Here is a 10592-nt window from a genome sequence, read left to right as displayed (position 1 = left end):
ATATTCACCTCAATTCCTCGCGATGTTGCATAGCCTCGGGAAGGAGTTCCCGGAGCTATTCAATTCACCATGCTGTTAAGTCCACCTAAAACCACTTAAGTCGGAGAAGGCCGGTTAGCGCGTCTAAAGCTGGGCGTTTAGTCGTGCTAACCAGCATTCTCTGGCTAAATTGTGGCCACAAGGCTGTTGCACCTCGCTAAGTCGGAAAACAGCAATGTGGCCGACACTTTAGTTGGATTTCTGCTTGCACCCTTAGAAGGGTACGAGAAGAAATCCCTTAGTCGGGCTAACAGCGAGGTGAATTGAATAGCTCCGGGAACTCCTTCCCGGCGCTCTTCAGCATCACGCTTAATTATATCTCCACCCAGGGCCGGCCCGATCCTAAGTTTTTTGGTAAGTGGATATAGATTTTGGCGCCCCCTGTTGAAAAAAAGCCTCATATTTCGGTGTGTGAAATATCGGGAGTACATGTAATAATTTAACAATGACAAAAGATAATCTGTAGATCAAAAGACCAGCTTTATATACACTTATAATGTAACACTATATTCAGTGGCGGCACCAGGGTTGTTGTAACAGAGGGCCTGATTCAGAGTCGCTCGTAAGCGGCCGCTCGTTTGTTCTGAGCGATGTTCGCACAACTGCGCATGCGTATGGGTCGTAATGCGCAAACCAGTCATTGCGGTCGGAAATCATGCGCTCTCAAAACAGTGAGGGGCTGCCAATTTGTTTGACAGAATGTACCGTTTGTGGGTGGTAACAGGGGAAGGTGCTTGAAAACGGGGGAGTGGAGATCCGAACGCAGGCATGCCTAACGGTCAAAAGGGCGTTTAATGGGAGTGCATAATTAGTAAAGGAGCGTCATCGACCACGTCACTTGGTTGTCTTTTAGCCTGAACTGCTCGCAGTGATAGCGGTAAGAAAAACCTACCACAAGCACTGCGAGCAGTTCAGATGCCTTTTGATGTACCCAATTAATCTAATAAATACCGGAGATGATGTGTGATGCGAACGGCAAAGGGGCGTCTTTACAAAATAGCGAGCTCGCTCAGACATAGAGGTGTCAACAAACCGCAAAGAGCCAAATAGCTGGCCCCTTTTTTGGAACGACCGTCCGCAAATAGCGTCCGGCTCTGAATCAGGCCCAGAGTGCAGTAACTAATGGTGTCACCCCACATGGACCTTCTCCTGCATCAATGCAAAATCCTTAGTAGTAATATACAATGGACCCAACAGGGGAAAAAAACATACACATTAACCCCCACTGTGTGGGGCTCCACATGATAAATAAAAACACATACACAGGTCACAACAAGAAAAAAACAAACACATACTGTAGACCACCACATGGAAATAATAAAGCACATAGGCTTTGCATGAAAAAAAACCAACACATTAGCCCCATGCGAAAATAAAACACGGATTTGCATAAAAAAAAACACATACACACACAGGGAGAGGGTGACAGTACTACAGAGTGACGGAGAGGGTGACGACAGGGAGAGGGTGACGACAGGTAGAGGCTGACAGTGCTGGGTTACAGGGAGAGGTTGACAGCACTAAGTAACGGAGAGGGTGACGACAGGGAGAGTGTGACAGCACTAAGTGACGACAGGGAGAGGGTGACAGGACTAGGTGACGGAGAGGGTGATGACAAGGAGAGGCTGACAGCACTAGGTGACGAAGAGAGTGACGACGGAGAGGGTGACAGCAGTAGGTGACGAAGAGAGTGACGACAGGGAGAGGGTGATAGCGCTGGGTGACAGGGAGAGGGTGACAACAGGGAGAGGGTGACAGCACTTTGTGACAGGGAGAGGGTGACGACAGAGAGGCTGACAGCACTAGGTGACGGAGTGGGTGACGACAATGAGAGGCTGACAGCACTGGGTGACAGGGTGACGATGAGGAGAGGGTGACAGCCACTGCATGACTAATGCAGGGTTTTTAAAATGTCTTACCTGTGCCCAGAACTGCAGCTGCAGCACGTGGATGGCTCCTCCTTGGACATACAGATCCCCGGCGTCCAAGCACAGTCAGAGAGAGGCAGCTGGGGTTGGAATGTGAAAAGGGGAGGAGTTGAGAAGGGAGAGCGAGGCCCCTCCTCCCCCACGAGATGGGCAGGCACTCTTGTAAGCTGTCACACTAGGGGGGGGAGCTGAGTAGATGGGAGTGCCCAGCCCCAGACTGTCATTTGAGAGGTGTTCAGGCAGCACCTGCGGCGCTAGCTGAGCAGTGAAGCTACGGCATACGATGAGTCAGTGTGACTGATTGTCACACTGATGGCGGCTGTGAGGGACAGCACAGTGGCAGGACCCGGGACTCGGAGATAACGACCTTATATCCTGGAGCCGTACGCAGCTGCGTACCTTGCGTAATGGGCCGGCTGGCCCTGTCTCCACCATAGAGGCAGGGGCCTATGTATGTTTTTCTTGATCACTCTATTGGGATTTCTAGTGTACTCTTGTCCCAATCTTGATTTTGCAATGCTAATCTGAAGGCGTGGAGTCTAATAAGCCCACTGGAGTTCACCAAGGACTGCAGCAAGTCAGGATTGATATTGTGACAGGTCGTGGCCCCCCAGACACCTGAGAGAGTAACAAGGTACACTTGTATAGTTGAGTAACTGTAGAGCAGAGTGAGGATCAGGGGCGGATTGGCCATTACTTTTTGCGGGAAGAATCCCGGTGGGCCGATTGGTTGTGAGGCCGCTTTTCAATTGTGGCCCCGCCCCCCGACTCACGTCACCCGGCCCCTGTACAATGTGTGTTTTACAGTGTGCCTGTGCGGCTGAGCTTCTCTCGTGAGAAGAGAGGCCAGCCTATTAAAGCTCCACCCACCCAGCTTGCCCGCTGTCGGCGATGGCGTCATTGAGGGATGAGGAGTGAGGAAGTGGTGCGGGTCCGCGGGTGAGTGACAGACAACTGCCGAAGCCCAGGCTGCCTATACGGTAATGTGCAGGGCTGGCAAATGTGTGTCCAGCAGTAAGCACTGAGCACATACCTTCGGGCCGAAGGTATGTGCTCAGTGCTTACTGCTGGACACACATTTGCCAGCCCTGCACATTACCGTATAGGCAGCCTGGTCGGTGTTAGTTGCGGGGGCTCAGGGGGGATTACCTTCTGAGACACATTGAAGAGATCAGTGCTTTCAGACAGGGGGCTTGGTGTGGGCGGAGCCGCACTCGATACTGTGGCCACGCCCACATCATGTCCCCAGTATGGAAGCACTGATCTCTTCAATGTGTCGCAGCCAGCTCAGCAGATGATTCCTGCTTCCCCCCCCCGCATCTAGGTGACATCTATGGTGAGGTCTGGAGGGGACATCTGTGTACAGAGGGTAGTTGAACTGTGTTAGTGGGGGGAATCTATGTATGGTTAAGCGCTGTGTGTGTGTGGGGGGGGAGCTGAGGGAGGGGAGTAAAGATCTGTATGTGGGGGGTCTGAGTAAGTGGGGAGAGTGTGGGACTATGCTGTGAGGAGCTGTGATATGGGGGCCTGTGCTATGAGGGACTGTGATGAGGGGGGCTGTGCTGTGACAGGCTGTAATGACGGGTTTTGCTCTGAGGGGGGATGTCATATGAGGGAGACTCTGCTGTGAGCGGGCTGTGCTGTTAGAGGGTCTGTGCTATGCGGGCGATTGTGCTGTGAGGGGCTGTGTTGAGGGGGGTTGTGTTGAGGGGGGCTGTGTTGAGGGGGGCTGTGTTGAGGGGGGCTGTGTTGAGGGGGGCTGTGATGTGAGGAAGGCTATGTTGTGAGGGGCTGTCATATGAGGGAGATTGTGCTGAGGGGGGCTGTGGTGTGGAGGACTGTGCTATGAGGGGGCTGTGACGAGGAGGGCTGTGCTGTGAGGGGCTATGAGCAGTGCTGTGAGGGGAGAGGGTTTTGCTGTGCTGCGGGAGAATGCTGTGATGTGGGGAGGGGGTTGACACTGGGAGCACAGAGGAGATGGTTCCGGGGGAAAAGGAGATGGCCCTGGGGGCAAAGAGTAGCTGCAGCTGGACAGTGGGATGTATTGGAGAGACCCAGGAGGATGGTATTGGAGAATGACAGGGGAATGATGCTGGTGAGATACAGGGGGATGGTACTGGCGAGAACCTCTGTTGCATGTTGATGACATTGGCTTTATTCCTACGCTAACAGGCGGCTTCCGGACCATGTTATCTCCTGCATAAATAGTGGAAACTGACTGAGGTAAGAAAATACTTATTCACATGCTATGTTTATTCTCTGGTGAGAGGGACTGGGGGCATATCCATCAGCTCCCGGAGCAGTGGGCATGTCCACAGTATGATGAAAACAAGGAGACCAGCTTGCGGGCATAGCATTTTGCACAAGGCCACACCCCTTGCCACAAAGCCACGCCCCTTGCCGCAAAGCCACACCCACTTTTTTGGCGCGCGCCTTCGGCACGCACGCATAGGGCCTCTTTCTTGTTTTTTTCCAGGGCCACTTTCATTTCCCAATCCGCCCCCTGGTGAGGATTGATGCACAGATGGTGCTGCAGGACTTCTGGAGCAATGTGCGAGACTATGCACAGGAAATGCTGCAGGTCTGCTGGATCAGAGCAAGGGTTAAAGTACAGGTGTAGTCAGGAGTGCTTTAAGAGAGGAGAGGGCCCATGTGCAGTCTCTGTGTGGCCACTTCTCTCTCCCCAGCACAGTTACTGAGTCTAGGACTCTGGGAACATGGTACCCACACCATTTTTCTGGTGATTTCAGCAGCACCAATGCTGAAGAGAGTAAGTATGACGTATGGGTGAAGGGTGTGTGATGTTGGCCCCCAGGAACCTAGGGACCTGTGTGCACCGCACACCTTGCACCCATTGTAGATCCACCTATGGGTGTAGCTGCTGGACTGCAGGAGCAGTGTGATAAACTGTACACTGGAAATGCTGCATGTCTGCTGGAGCAGTGCAGGGTTAATGCACAGGTGGTGCTGCAGGACTGCAGGAGCAGTATGAGACTACGCACAAGAGATGTTGCAGCCAAGACATTGGGATATCCACAAGGAGATTTTTAGGAGGAGACACAAAAGTAACAGAAGCTGTGGAAAGTCAGGAACCAAAAATACTACACCCGAGATACATAGAGGCTTCCAGGAGGATTACAGAAGGAGATGCAGGAACACAGAGATATCCAGCACCTGGGAACTGTAGTTCTGCTGACTATAAAGTTTAGATGAATTCAGAGCAAAGAGTGTACAGGAGTCACTGAAATAGGTTATCTCTAAAGTGCTCAGCCAGGATTGGCTGGCACCGCTCATCTGATTGCAGATCCAGGAATAGGATTGGCCTGCTGCAAAAGGGAAGTGATTCAAAGATGGCAGTGCCACGTGGGACTCTGAGGCAACTTCTGCTTACAGGCATAGGCAGAGAGGAGCCGCAGCTCAACAAACTCTGTTGTTAGAAAAAAATAGGGGCCGGTGACTGACAAGACCGGTAAGTAAGAGCCACGGGCCAGCGGTTTGTGACATGCTTTTTGTAAATGACCTTAGAAAATAACCCACTGAAAGAAATAGGAGAAAATAGAAATGAATAAGAATAATGCCGAGAATGGGCAGCAGGTGGGGAAACAATCTGTATGTATTCACCAAAGTATGCCCATTGATAGAGAGCTTAAATGGCAAAATGGTGATATCTATATTAAGCCAATAAAACAATTCTGTCACATTCCAATGAGACATATTTGTTATCCAGAGTATGAACATGTAACTGTTTCCTATGCATCGATTTCACTCAAAAGCTTTCAGACCCAGCTGTTCACCTTCTCCTGGAATTTACAAGCTCTGCCCAATGTTGGACTATACCCATTTTCCCTATAACTTATGTGTTTTCATTGGAAAACAAGTACAGTAGCTACTTAGATATCTTTAACTCACAATATTTTTCCAGAAGTATAGTAAAAGTACAGTATACCAGAAATGTTATTATAGTTAAAACAAAAACTCAACACAATTTTATTAATATCCAAGGTAAAAAAAAAAGCTAAGAATGTGATTTGTAACTGTAGGAATTTTATTCTTGTGTTTAATAGAACTATTATAGCAACAACATCTGGATGACATAAGGAAGCATTTTTATTGCGTATAAAATAAGGTCAACCCATAGTTTGCCAGAGAGACGTAGGTGTCGAGAGGGACAAGTGTGATTCAGGAGAAAGCCAAATGGGATTGGACAATCAGGAGCCAAGTGGGAACAAGCAGTTCTTTAGATTTAGAAGATCTCTGTGGTCTGTTTATTACCAAAGTACTTTGTAAATGGATTGTTAAATCCTCCACTATTATTCTACACAACTGTTTGTTAACCTATGACATTTAAAATAAGAACACAGCTGCAAAACCACTTGATTTCATTTTTGTCTATAGTGAAAAGTGACTATGTAGTTTCTCTGAAGTTCTTCTGGAGGTTGCTGATTTTGAGGAAGCCAGGCAGCATATTATTCAGACAAAAAAAAGCTAGTGGAAAGTTAAGCCTAGGATTTCCGGATTTTGCAGTACGTCAGGGGCAGGGGCGTAACTAGACATTTGTAGACCCCATAGCAAAATTTGGAAAGGGTCCCCCAGTGCTACTCCAAAGTGACAGTGGTTGGTGGGGAGCAGAAAATTGAGGCTCGGGGGAGGTCAGAATAGCAGAGGGAGCCTGACAGAGTGGAAGATGGGACAGGCAAGCCAGAGACTGAGGTGTCATTTACATTCAGTGTAAGATGTAATGATTAAAAAAAACATTCACACACTAACATTGAGACCATTGCTGCGCAGATTCCAGTGCTGTCTGCTGATCCTGTTTCTTATTGTTCTGCTGAACTTGGTCTGCAGGTCTGCTCCCTCCGTACTCTCTACTGGCACACCGGATCGCCAGCAGCTGCATGTTTCACCATCCAGGACTCTCAGTCTCTCTCCCCCAACCAACCAGCATTATCCTCTCAGCTCTCCTTTGTCTCATGTGCTCTATCCTCCATCCTATACATCCAGCTCTCTCCCTTCTTTATCTTTCTGTTTACTCTCAGTTCTGCCTTTTTTTTCCTCCTTATTGACCCCCCCCTCACCCTATTATATTTGACCGTTGTGTCTGTCTGTTTGTTCCAAGTTGACGCAAAAACTACTGAACCGATTGTCATGAAAACTGCATAATTTTGTATTGGAAACTCCTAGAAATAACCTGCACATTGTTTCATCTCGACCCATCAAGTTAAAACTGAGCAATAGCAAACACAACATTTATTGACATCATCAATGCAAGAGATAGGTGTGGCACTAGGTGCGCGGCCGGTAAGGGGTGGGGGAGTAGTGATTTGGGCCTGCGATCACTTGAATAGGATGGGCTACACAGCAGTCTGTGCACAGGGCACACAGTGACATTGGTCTGAGTGGGGGGTGAATAGGATAGGCGACATAGCAGTCTGTGCACAGGGCACACATTGACATGGTCTGAGTTGCGGGTGAAGGTGCTGCTGCCACCAGTTTGTATAGCGCTGCTGGTCATGTGGGCCACTTCCGCGACAGGGTCCCAATGCAAAACAATACAACTATAACACCACTAACCAAAAAAAAGTTAGCAGTGGTTTCATCGTGGGCAAAGGTGCGGACAACTGCTAGTAGTAAATAAAATGTAATAAATCAGCCTATTTCTTTTGATGAACCCAAAGCTTGCATTATTAGTACTCCATAACAGCAATAATGACCACCAATACTACATTATTTTAAAGAGATTTGCAAAGAATCCTTTGATTTGTTTTTCATTTTCAAACCACCCTAATTTGTTTCCTCCTGTGTTGCTTGTCTTCCATTTCCCAGCTCTGCTTGCTGCTCCTTGTGAAAGCAGAGCTGGAGCAGCAAGAGCCCGCTGGAAACTGCTGGGACAGGCATTGAGGAAGAATTGCTTAGATGAGAACTATCTGCAGAAAGTGTCTGTCCGAAGGTATAATTCATTTCAACTTTTCTCAATTATTGAATGAATAAAGGAGGAAACGGAAGACAAGCAACACACATGGTTTCAGTGAACTAGTATATTCCTTCCTCAGTACAGTGTTTGTTTAAGGGACATCCTCCTGACGAAGTCCAGCTAGTGAAGCGTAAGTGACGAAACGTGTAGAGGACGCAGTGACGCAGACGCTCTCCAGATGTGCAGATTGAGATAAGCCATTTTTAAAGACTTTTTATTGTAATTGTGATTTTATCCATTCTTATGTGTGGTATATGTAATAAATTAGAGTATTTGTTCTCTCTTCTGAAATGTGAACTAATGAGCGGTATGGAACATTGAGGGCCATTCACTAAAAGGAGTATTGATCGGGTCATCATTATAAAGCGGAGAAGTCCGTTCTGGAGACCAAGGATCAATTGGTTATATGCTTATGTATATAACCCTTGCGGTACCCATATATATTATCATTACAAGTTTCGATAATTCCAATAGTATTACACTATAAGGCGCTGTGTTCTCACTTTTTTGTCTTTCATAATCGTTTGGGAACTTACAACAACGGTCTCCTTGGAGAACGACCAGCTGCTACAGTTTTTTAGGAAGTGTATGTGTGGAAGGATCATATATTTTACACCTTCTGCACGTTCAGAAAACTCAGGGTGCAACGCTATCTGTAGTACTAATTTTTGCATACTAATATCTCTCTCTCTATATATAAATATATATTGTAATACATACAGAAAAATGGAAGCAGAATGCAGACCATAGAGATAACTGTCTACTTAGTTTTCTTTCAATAGCTGCACAGGCTGCAGCTTGTCCAATCCATTCCCATCTGACACGGAGCTATTATAATTCTCCAGGCTCTTATGCCTATAGACTCATTTGCCACTGTACAGACCTAGTGATTCTACTAGTTAGATAGAGAGTGGATCAGGATTAAAAATAAATGTTGCCATTAGCTCCCCTTTTACCCTTTTCCGAAAAAAACACTGAGAAGAAATATTTCTAGCACTTTGGGAAATAGAGGACGTGGATTCCACACTGCATTCCAACACATCCCATGAAGGTTCAACAATGCTTGAATTGTGAATGAGAAAGTCACGGATGGTGTATATCTGAATGTTTTCATCAAACCATTATTGAACTGACTTAGCAATGTGTACATGGCCATTATCATATTGGGATATGGTGACATCTTGAGCAAGCAATGTTAAACTTGATTTGCATTTTTTGGACAAAATCCTACATATAGAGTAATTATAAGACCCATTGACTTTGGTAGATGGAAGTCTAAACTACACTGAAGTGCCAAAAGTCACGGGATAGATGCATAGTATCGTTTAAGACCCCCTCTTGCCCGGTGAGGTGCAGCAACTTGACGTGGCATTGATGCCACAAGTGGACAGAAAACCTCTGGAGAGATGTTGACCCATGCCATCTGGATAGCTGCCCACAGCTCCCTGATATTTGTAGGTGCAGGATATTAGGTGCAAATGGACCTCTCCACCATGTCCCATAAATGCTTGATTTGGTTCATGTTGGATGAACGTGGTGGCTACACCATTCGTCGGAACTCTCCAGAATGCTCCTCAAACCAATTCTGGACAACTTGGGACTGATGACACGGTGCATTAGCCTGCTGGATTATGCCATCATTGTGGGGGTACATGAATTCCATGAAGGGCTGCAAAAGGTCATCAAGCAATGCAACATAGCAGTTACCGGTGAATGACGTGATCAGGCGGACCAGCCTTCATGGTGCTATGTTGACAACCAGGTTCTATGGCCTCATGGGGTTTTCTCCACACCTGAACCCTACCATCAGCTCGAAAAAAACTGAACCATGAATCATCAGACCACGCCACATGTTGCCAGTCATCCAGGGTCCAATTAGCAACATCACCACCTAGGTGAGGTGCGGTGTTTGGTGTCGTAGTGTTAACAGGGGCACTCTGGTGGGTCTTCTGCTCCCATATCCCATGGAAGGTAAAGAACGCTGCACTGACCTGCTGGAAATGCATCTGGTACCTCCTGCATTGAATGTGGAAGTGATTCGAGCCAGTGTTGCATGTCTGTTACTATGGACAATTCTAGCCAGACGCTGCTGGTCACGATCATTATGCACATGTGGTCAGCCACTGCGCTGTTCCTGAGGAAGGTAATTCTACCAAAACGCATTGTACGGACATCCTGATGCTGGGACTACAAAGGACTTACTACAGGAGAAATCCCTACCTGGTCTAACTAAACTCATTGTGGTGCCAATCTGGAAGGCCTGGGACCTCATTGCTTGATGCAAGCTAGCCCACCGCCACACCTATTCATGGTAAGAAAGATACGGACTATATTTTTAATGTTTTATGTCTGCAAAATTGTGTTTTTTTAACCAGTGGAATAAATATCTGCCTATTATATATATATATATATATATATATATATATATATATATATATATATATATATATATATGCTTTGAGAGATATGTGTATAAGGGATGCAGTCAGGAAGCCAACGGTCAAAATGCCGACCACCGGCTTCCTGACTGTCAAATCCCGGCAGGGTACTAATGACAGGCGTCAAAATCCAGATGCCTGTCATTATACCTACGCTGGGAGCCGACGCTCGGCATACCGAATGAAGGTAAGCTGGGCGGAGGGCACGGTCAGCCG

General features: G+C 47.2%; 1 long non-coding RNA gene across 1 annotated transcript; it reads left to right on the top strand.

Moving 5' to 3' along the window:
* Positions 1–2860: 2860 nt before the first annotated feature.
* Positions 2861–8239, top strand: LOC148505627 (uncharacterized). Its single transcript, XR_015869872.1, has 3 exons — positions 2861–2906; positions 4140–4190; positions 7791–8239. It is a non-coding gene; the product is annotated as an uncharacterized LOC148505627 (long non-coding RNA).
* The last annotated feature ends 2353 nt before the right edge of the window (positions 8240–10592 follow it).

The sequence above is a fragment of the Taudactylus pleione genome, unplaced genomic scaffold (assembly GCF_031769625.1).
Source record: "Taudactylus pleione unplaced genomic scaffold, aTauple2 ptg000446l, whole genome shotgun sequence".
Taxonomy (NCBI): Eukaryota; Metazoa; Chordata; class Amphibia; order Anura; family Myobatrachidae; genus Taudactylus; species Taudactylus pleione.
Note: the sequence above shows the minus strand (reverse complement) of the source record. Positions and strands in the feature narration are given on the sequence as shown.